General features: G+C 39.8%; 1 protein-coding gene across 2 annotated transcripts in view; it reads right to left on the reverse strand.

Annotated features, from left to right (window-relative positions):
* The window catches only part of LOC107091500 (protein FAM19A4-like), a 51,873-nt gene extending 44,414 nt beyond the window's left edge, over positions 1–7,459 (reverse strand). For both annotated transcript variants that reach the window (XM_015385455.1, XM_015385454.1), the window contains exon 1: positions 7,015–7,459. The gene's annotated coding sequence lies outside the window, so the exon portion shown is untranslated. The remainder of the gene's footprint in view (positions 1–7,014) is intronic.
* Positions 7,460–10,249: the final 2,790 nt, after the last annotated feature.

Consider the following 10,249-nt stretch of genomic DNA (forward strand, 5'->3'; position numbering starts at 1 on the left):
GTAAATCTGCTGCATTCTAATAAAGCATTAAAAGGCCATTAAAAGTCAGTGTCCCCGAGCGCTGGAAGATGGATGGAAAGGTGAAATGGAAACGAGACACTTTAAGATGACAGCACACACCTGCTCACAATTCACCAGCTTTCCTTGTCCTTTCTCTTCCAAACAATCTGCAATATTCCATTTCTTAGTCTGATTTTGTCCGTCTTTCTTCTCTCTCTTAGAAGTTTGAATCTTTAGATTTGATTAGAATGCTGAGGTGCAATCTTTATGCAGCCTTTAGCTCTGTAGGTAAACTTGCCATCTCAGAATGATTCACTGGGTTCTCCTCACACTTTTACTCACACCATCATTCTTTTCACAGTCTGGTTTTATTTGTCTCCAGCAGGAAAGCAGCAATACCATATAGAATTGAAAGTAGAGAAAACCAGACATGTTCACACAAGTACCATCAACCTTTTAAGTCATTGTTTTTTTCTTCTCAATATTTTCCCAATGCGAATCTGTTCCTTTGACCTGTTCATATGTCTGCAATTTTCCTTGTACTCTGACCATGAATGATGATGAAAATATGAACAAGTACAGATTAATGAACCAAGGAAAAGAAACAAAATCTGTTTCTACACAGCCAGTAATTATTTCCCATTCAGAAGCGGCTGGAAATTTTGAATCAACCAATTTTCTCTTCATCGGCTCAGACTGATGATCAGCTGGTCAAATAGTGAACGCCAGTTCTTTTTATTTACCTGCTCATTTAATACATTAAAACCGAGAGCTCCAATAATTTTTGGTCAATAATTAACTCAATAACCATAAGATTTATCTTTTAGGTGATTAGATATCAAATAACGATTATGGACATATTTGCAAAATGGAGATAATTGTATAAATCCTTAATTTTCTATTTTGATCGAAGAATCTACCAGCTTCTTTATTTCTCTCTTATTTGCTATGTGGATTAAATGTAAAAAAAAAATAAAATAAAAATAAAAAAAATAAAAAAGTGAATTAGCTCCTACAGAGCTACTGAACAGGTGCCTGACATAGAGTCACTTAGTAACATGGGTAATTCATTTTATTCTTTGCTAAAATGATGATTAATAAAAACTTAAGAACGTTGATGTAAATGCTGCAACACAATGTGCATTGCAGTTCCTTTGACCCAGATTAAAAAGTTCAGACCAAAGCTACCTTTGATTTATATCTAAATGCAGGTAAACCAGCAGCTTCCCCCAAACCAACATCCACTTCCTCATGATGCACTTATTTGAGTTTATGTTCATTTATAGACATGCACCAATCAGGCTCTTCACAGCGAAATACATTCCTATTCCTTTCTATTGGGTTAAATGTAATCCTGATTTCTATAAGGTATCTACCATTAAAAATAGATGAAACGTGTTTCGGGTGCCATAGATAAGAAGTGGTGATTTCAGATCGACCAAAAACACAGTTAAGACAAATCCTTAAATGTATCCTTATATACATATCAAAACAAATCTCCCTACCATCTATCTGAAGTTTATAAAATGTCACCAAAGTAAATGCTGTCAGTTGATCCACTCTTAGACTAAAAATGGTGGGATTACTACAATTTCATGCATTTAATGACTCGCTAAACACTGATCAGAGTGAAACAAAAGAAAAAAAACGGTCTGATTCCCTGGCCTTTTCTTAGTGCATTTCAAATGTTTTACTACCAAACTTGTTTTCTGTATAACCAGCTAACTGAAGCAGTAGCTTTTCAAAGAAGAATGGTTTTATTAAAACATGAAACAAAATGAAAAAAAAAAAAACAATTCAAAAATAAAGGTGGTGACAGAAAACAGGGCAAAGAGGATAAGGAGGTGGACAAAAAAGAGAAAAGTCAGGAGAATAGAGTGAGAGAGAGCTGGGAAGAGAGAGGAAGCTTGATCAATTGTTCATTTTACAAAGTCACTGAGACGTGTCAGCAGTGTCAATAAGTGAATTAATTTGTCTGTGAGTCTGCAGAGCATGACACCATCACTCTGCTCCCCTCAGACAAGCAGGGCCTCTAACCCTCTGTCACACGCTCACAAAAGCAATTCCAAACAGGGATTATGCACAAATATCCCAAACAGATCTGTTGGCACTGAATACCTTTCATACAATTGCACCAGATGTGAAGGTTCTAATCCACAATGTAATGATTTTCTTTATTAGGAGGTTAAAATGTTAAAATCAAAGTGGATGTAACTCCAGTGGCTGCAACTGGATCATTGATGTTGTGCCTAAATAATTATTAAATCACAACCTTCCAGAATTTGAGGTACATCATAGCAATATAGATTTTAAGCATTTTGCGCATTATGTCAGTGCAGAATCTACAATAAAATGTATTTGAACTCCAAAAGCACCAATCAATGGGCCAGAGTTCAATGTTTGACAAAGTTCCCTGTACTAGATCTGATCAGTAATCTGCAGGTCAAATACTGAAGAGAAAATAACAAAAAAACTTTGATTTCCCAACTTTTTGATTCAATAACATTCAGCAAACACATTTTTGTTTGCAGAGCTTTGCTTTGTATTATAAGAGTCAGATAAAGGTGAAGGATACATACTTTGATGCATAAATATGTGCATAATGTTGATATGATTATGATATATTTTCTTCCCTCTATCAAAGAACCTGCAGCATATTTTACCCCTCTGTGTTTTATAATCTGAAATAAAAAATAAATCAATATGAATCAAAATCAACAGGTCAGGCCTTAAAAAGGTAACATCAGTCCTTTTTTAGAGAGTAAAGGCCTGATCAGTGGACCTTAGACTTGGCTCATGGTAACTTTGTTAAAAATGAAGTAAATACTTAAGAAAAACAATCAAAAGAAAATATGAAAACAAACAAAAAAATGGAAATATGATCTGAACTGGAAATTAAACAGATTTAATTTATTCGTAAAGTAAAGCAAATTGAGCAGTATAACTAGCCCAATAGATGCAATCCCCTGGTGATAGAAATGAGCATCCAACCAATGGTGGAAAATGTCGACCCTGGGAAGAAAAAAGGGCCGGTCATATGGGAAATATTTCTCATTCAATGTTTTTAACAGTAACTGCAGCGACAACTGCAAAAAAAAACAATAAACTTAAGGAGTCTTGTAATGGATATCCAAAATGCATTCCTCCATGACCATAAACTAATTTCTAAACAAACTAAGCCTAGACTAAATATAGTCAACTAAAAAAATGTTTTAATTTAAAACTAAATTAAAAGTTGCAATGAAATTTTACACTGCATTAAGAGTTCATTTTGTTTTTTACTATTTCCACAAACAACACCCATCCATCAGATCAGCCATCCTTGGGGAGGCTATTGTCAGACTGTGACTGACATCAGTCAGCCATGAAGAGGGACCCTCAGCCGGTGTTTTCATTACAAAGCCATCACCTCCAGCACAAACAGACACCCACATACACATTTACACACTCTCCCTTGCTGCTCTGACAGATTTCAGTTCAGCCCTGACTAACCACACTCCTCCTTGTCGAGGCATCACTCTTCCCCACTCATTCACTCCTGCTCCCCATTCAGACCCTGCCCTGGCTCTCTTTCTTGTATTTCTTTTCCTTTTTACATCATTTCTTCCTTTCCTGTTCCTTTCACCACTTCTGTGCCCTGCATCCCACAGGGTTACAGAAACTCCTCTCCCTCATTTTTTGAGGGGGGCTGTTACGACCGCCCTGGGCTCTGAGTTTCCTCCTATCTTTGCAATAGATCCATGCAAACACACCATAAAAGGAGCATCTCATAATCCAGCTAACACTTTCTGCTGTCACTAGTGGTTACCGGCACATCTGCCAGCTGCCAAAGGGGGAGAGACCGACTCGCATGCAGACGTGTGCACAAATGCACGAGTCGAAGGCAGCAGATTGCATCCAAGGTGATAGATGGATCAAGGTGGGAAGGAACTGTGCCTGTTCAATTACAATCATTACTATCACTTAGGGAGATTTGTCATGCTCAAAGAAAGGGAAAGCGGCAGAGAAATTCACCTTGAGGCAATTGAAGTGGTGTTATTTCCTGTTTTGTTTTTGCAGAAAAATCATTAGATATTTGAACCCCCATTCCCCCTTTAGGTGGAAAATTTCAGTACTGTATGAGTAATTGTTCATCGTCTGCTCACTCTGCTTTTGGGGCAAAGACCTGACACTGTCTTCTCAAGCTTCTTGTCATGCGTCTGGATGGTGTTTCACTGCCAAACGAGACTTGCTGAATGGACAGAAGAAAGTTAACATACAGACACTCAGCTGTGCAGAGGAATGATGAAAACTCTGCTGTCTAAACCCGGCTGGAATCTGCTTTAACAGCCTGATTGATGCGCAGTTGGAAAACTCTAAAGGATTACACAAGCATTTGCTGAAGGGAACTTTAATTTTGATTGAAATTTCAATCAACAATAACTTAAGCTTTTTTTTATGAATGTGTGTAGCAGTATATGTTAATTCTACGCTGTTTATAGTCGCATCCTGATCCCTGGTTATGCTCTTTTGATACGGATCCATTTTGATGTTGGAGGCCTACGCAGTCAGTGGATATGGTCCAAACCACTATGCACTCTCTCTCACCACTAGTCACAACCTCAGTTCAGTTGTGGTTTTGCTCTGTGACATGAAACAAATCCACACAGCGCTCACACTCATTGATCTACTTCCCTTCTGTCCTCCATTAGAGTAATGGATCTCCTGCCTTAAGAAGACCTGCCAGTCTTCTCCTCCGTTTCTCTGATTTTTGGCTTAGATGAGCGATATTTTCCACTGTGTTTCAGTGACATTACTTCATGCTTTCTGGATCAATGCACACAGAAACTGACTGGATGCAGACACTTCTAAATCATGGGCTTTTGTTCCATCTCTGTTTCCACAGCCTGACAGAGTTTGTTCCTCTGCTCCTCCTCCTCTTTGCACTGATTACAATCAATGTGTTAACACCAGTAGGAGTGTAGGTGATTCCCAATCTGTCATCTTGATGTCACTTCATCAATCACACATGCTTGATCCCCACATATCTATAGGGTATATTATGCAGACAAAGCCTTGTCATTTACAAGTAACAAAATCTAATGTGCACATGTCATTTTACCTCTTTCCCTCATCCCATCTTTCACAAATCGTGCAGTCTCTCTGGCTCATTTTCTCTCGCCTCCCTTGCGCACCTTTTCCCTCCACACAGCCATCCGTTCTGCCTGCTCTGTTTGGTCTCATGCACATTCACACGTGCACGCAATCCATCCTCCTTTTTTCATTCACAGCCAATCATTTTGAACCCTCTGTGAGGAGACATGTAAAGCAGAATAGGCTCCAGAATATCTGTAGATGTATTGATACAGGCAATGCAGCTTTTTCCCCATATTTATTAAAGCTTTATACTTTTTTGGGAAACACAGAAAAAGTAGACCATTGTTCAAAGCTTTCTTAGCTTCTTGCTTATCACAAAAAAACATACCTTTTCTATCTTTGTGCCTTAAACAGAAGCATAACATGGTCCTTTTGATTACTAATAAATTATTTTATCTTGTGTAGAGGAAATCTTCCCTGACATAGCTGGCTAACCAGACCCACCATGCTGTAAGCCTAAGTTGCCAAGACAAAACATCACACGGATACATTTGCAGTTATTCTAAAAAAAATAAACAAATAAATATACGTAAAACTGCAAAAACAAAATATTTTACGAATAACTTTCTCAAAAATTCTGTCCACCTAATGCATGCATGTAGATTGATTATCAAATGTTATAGTCTCTATTTTTCAGGTAATTATTAAAAGTTATGTAGTTTTATTTTTGCATAAAAAAACAAAAACTGCAGGAAGTAGCATGGTAGTATTTACATAAAATATGATTACATGGGGGGCAGAAAGAAACACCAGCCCAGGCTACCAGTTACACAAGAGACACCTCTGCTTGCACATCATTTAAAGCAAGCCTTAGATGGAGTAATTGCCTGAATATTCTGGTAGTTATCCATGTAGGTGTGTGTGTGCATGCACAAACACTAGAATCGCACCTTTATACAGGTGTTTGTCACACTGTGTGTGACTGGGTGACAGGTTGGAGAGAGTAATCTCCCCAGGATTAAGAGCGCTGCTCCAGTGTTAATGTGACTGTCAATGAGAATTAAGTCCGAGGACATATCCTCTTCAGCCGCCCTCTCCTCTCCCCTTTCCCCCGCTCTCCTGTCCGCCCCAATAAAGCGCCTTCAGAGGAGTGTCAGAGCAGAGTTACAAAGCAACAAAAACAAACAATGGGGGAAATAATTACAGCGTCTAAAATACAGTACAAGCTGCAGAGCCGAACGATATGAGGGGGTGGGAGGAAACAAGGGGGGCAAACAATTACAACACGATAGGGGTTTGGTCTCATTACTGCGGCCATTAACATGCAGCAAGTAATTTTCGCCTCTCACTTTAAGTGTGTGTGTGTGAGCAGAAGAGAGAGAGAGAGATAGGGGAAGTATGTGTGCGTACTATAGAGAGTTCCTGCAGCACATTTCTCTCTCACACCACCTCAGTGCGCACGATCTGCTCAGAGATGCCGACAGCTCCGGGTTTTTATTTCTTTGTCATCTTCATATCTTAAATGTCTCTGATCTCCACGCATTTTGGTTCCAGCTCCCAGTCCATTATAACCCATGCAAAGTCATCAAATAAAATAGCCCGATGAGCTGGAATCTCTCTCCGACCGCTCCTTTAACCTCTAGTCATGAAACGCCGCATCAGTCTCACCTCCATCTGCCGTAGTTTGCTCCACATATAATGGATAAAACTGGCTTGGGTGCTTTCAATAAACTCGTCGTATAAATTTGTGAATGTATGGTAGATGTTTTACATGATCATCACTTGATAACTTAAGAAGATAAGGAAATAAATGAAAGTGACACTATGGAGTCATCGTTCATTGCTTGGACTCATCAGTGACTGCATCCTTGTGCCATGATCCTATTGCTGCGAAAAGAGATGGGCAGTTAGGCTGAATGTGAGTGGGAAACACCTTACCCGAATCTACAATATCGGAGGCATGATCAGTGCGCACTGTACGGGATCCAAGTGAGAGGAGCGCTTATTCACTTTTCAGCTTCAACTTCCAGACTTTAAGGAGTCAATCCTTTCGAGCCTCTAGTCCAGATCCGACACCAATAACGCAACAAAAAAATAACTTAAGTAGCAGCAAAGGTGAGAAGTCTCTTGTTAAGATCAGAAGGAGCAGAAAAGTCTCCAGAAGTGCGTAATTCCCCCACGAAGCGAGCTCCGGCTCCAAACAAGTTCCTCTCCTCCAGCTTATCACCAAACCGTTTGCCTGAGTCTGTCACGGAGATGCGCTGCTGTCGCTGGAGAGATGCTGATGAGAGTGATGGGGCACAGGGATGCAGGAGTGATACTCCAATGCTCTCCCGTCGCTCCTCCCGAGCGGGGATCGATTGGACATGAGGAACGCGATGTGAGCTCGTCCTCCCCGATTCAGAACACGTGCAACAGCGCCCGCCCCGTTCACCCGGCTCCGTTCCGCACCCCGCTTCTTCTCCCTCACTGATGTCATGTAGTTTACAGAGCAGACCCCAGTGGAAACGTAATCAATCATATTGTTTTAGAGACAATCGATACTAAATCATTTGGAGAAGCGTTCAATCTTATGGAGGTTGGTGTGCAGAAATACATGTCTCACTTTGTGATTAAAGTTTTAAAAACTTAGTGTACATTTTTGTAAAAAGAAAGAGAAATCCTACATGTTATTTTCCCACAGTGGTGAAACACCTCATCATGTCATCCGTACAGTCTAACCTACACCAAAGGTTTAAAGTAAAATAATGGCCTACCTCTGTGTATAGGAAATTTGTATTAAAAATGATCCTTCATCGTCCGTTTTCTGGTAGAGTCCAACAAATACTCTTTTTCTAGTTCCTGATATTCTAAACAGTCCATTCTGGTATTGCCTGTAACAAGGTCACCAGGTTATCTGAAAGACAAATAAGCCCACAGTATCACAGATCCTCCACCATACTTAACATTGGACATGAAGCCCTGTTCCACACATTGATCTCACCAAGAAGGAGGTCTTGTTGCTGAAAAGCTCATTTTTTAAGACTAAAGCACAGATTTTCAGTTAAAGCCAATGTAATTTCCTATATTTACATTTCTGAGAGTGGGAGAACTAATTATTTGAAATGCAACATGAAGACAAGAAATGTTGCCTTTACCAACCGTAGGGTTGCATCCAATGTGGCTTCCAGACATTTGGAGTGTCAGTAAACTTGGAGAAACACAACCTTTATTCATAAACATGCTATTTGAGTTCTTGAATGGATGCAAAGCAAATGTAATATTCCCCATTGTACCAAGCAATACATCAAATAGTAAATTTATTTGGTTCCCCGACCTACAGTAGTACACACCTTGGGTGTAACTTAATTTGCAGATCTTCTCTGACTTCTGACACAAACTAAACTTAGCATTATGAGAGGGTTGACTGATCAGATTACAGAATCTATAGTTGTTGAGCCTTAATGGTTTAATTATTCCATGGAGCAGTTGAAAAAATATTAAAAGAAATCTAATACTTCCAAGGGTAGGCTAACTCATTGCAATTGATAAACGAATGATGCTCTTACATTATTATTAATTATCTATGTTACAACTTTGCACCTTTAACTTAATTCTAACATTTTTCATAGATTTTTATCTGTTGCATTCTTGGCTTTCCATATAAACCTGCCATAATTATGATTTTTATAAAATGTGTCATTTAAGGAGTTGAAAACGACATAAATAAAAATGCAGACCTTTTCCTTTTAACTTGCAACAGCCTCACCTTTTTAAAAACCAATAAGAATTCTTATTGGTTTTGAACACAAATGGAAGATGAACAGGTGTGACCTGTCACTCTTCAGCACCTCGTTATATGTGTGTAAAGTTGAGCGTGTATGAGCTGTGGGGGATCAATGCTGTTCGCAGATGGACAGCTGTATGCCTTAGGGATCCCATCCCGTCATCTAATAGTGTGCCCAGCACCTTCGCTGTGCTCATGTTCCAGATCACGCACAGATATCAACGCTTAGAGATAGGCGAGGATGATGTAAGCCAACCTCCTTCCCATCTCTGAACCGCGATGAACCAAGATGTTAAACAGAATTTAATCACCGCAGCATCTCCATTGCGCACCAGGAGACAGCCTATCAATTATCCCATCCCAGAATATTCCTGCGTGTTGATGGCGATTGATTGTTCTGCGCTGTATTTGCAGTCATTAAGCTTTAGAGGAGATCGATGTCCACTAACGACCCGAGGTGAGGGGTATCCGATACATTCAGATGTCTCCCTTTCGCTCCTGTTGCCAGCACTTGGTTGTGCGATCTTCTGTGAAAGATACCCTACTTTATTTTTTGTTTTGGTGGGGAGAAAACGCAACATATGCTTAGGGGATAACAATGTCGTTTTGGTTCCCAAAACACCTTTGAACTAAGTGTGCCACCTGCGAACAGAAGGAAAAAGTGCACCGGTGTTGTTTTCAGCAGATTAATCCTTGCTCAGATCTATAACGAATCGATCCGTCTGGCTTTGAACTGGGTGTAGATGAGGTACTAATGCAGGTGTGCCAGAAATGAGGCACTTTGTAAGTCTAGTTGTGAAATTTAGGTAGCTGTACTGTATCTAACTAAATGGTTGGTTCGGTTTCAGCACCACGGACAGCCAGCACCACGGACAGCTCCGGACTGTCACAGAGTATATATTTGGTTTGGTTTGGACAAATCTGCAAACAATAAACAAACAAATGACTGTAGAATAGAGGAAATTTTAAAGTTGGTGCTCAGTCTGTTCAACAATCTACAGAGCAGAGCATTAATGTCCCAGCGGGGATCGAGAGGTGGAGGGCTTTTATCCTAAAGCCAGGCAGCTAATGGAGGCAACAGCCAACAGCACTTATCTCCTCTTCATCGGATGGCCCTGATAGCATCAGTGAAAACTGCATCAAACACTTTTCTGGACGCAGATTAACGATGCAAAATTGAATTTACTCTTTACTCGCCCATTAGATATGGGTATTTGTTTCTGGGTTGTTGTTTTTTTCCGTTTATAGGGGCACTACTTTCACCAAAACGATATGTCCCTTCATGTGTTTAAGTTCTGAACAGAACGGTGCTTATGAGTTGTGGTGAAGCTTACATTATGTAGGCTGGAGTTTGTCTTTCCAGTTTTGTAATATAGAATAATTATCGACCCCCATGGGAGAATCTGC

The sequence above is a fragment of the Cyprinodon variegatus genome, unplaced genomic scaffold (assembly GCF_000732505.1).
Source record: "Cyprinodon variegatus isolate N-32 unplaced genomic scaffold, C_variegatus-1.0 Scaffold340, whole genome shotgun sequence".
In the NCBI taxonomy this organism is placed as follows: domain Eukaryota; kingdom Metazoa; phylum Chordata; class Actinopteri; order Cyprinodontiformes; family Cyprinodontidae; genus Cyprinodon; species Cyprinodon variegatus.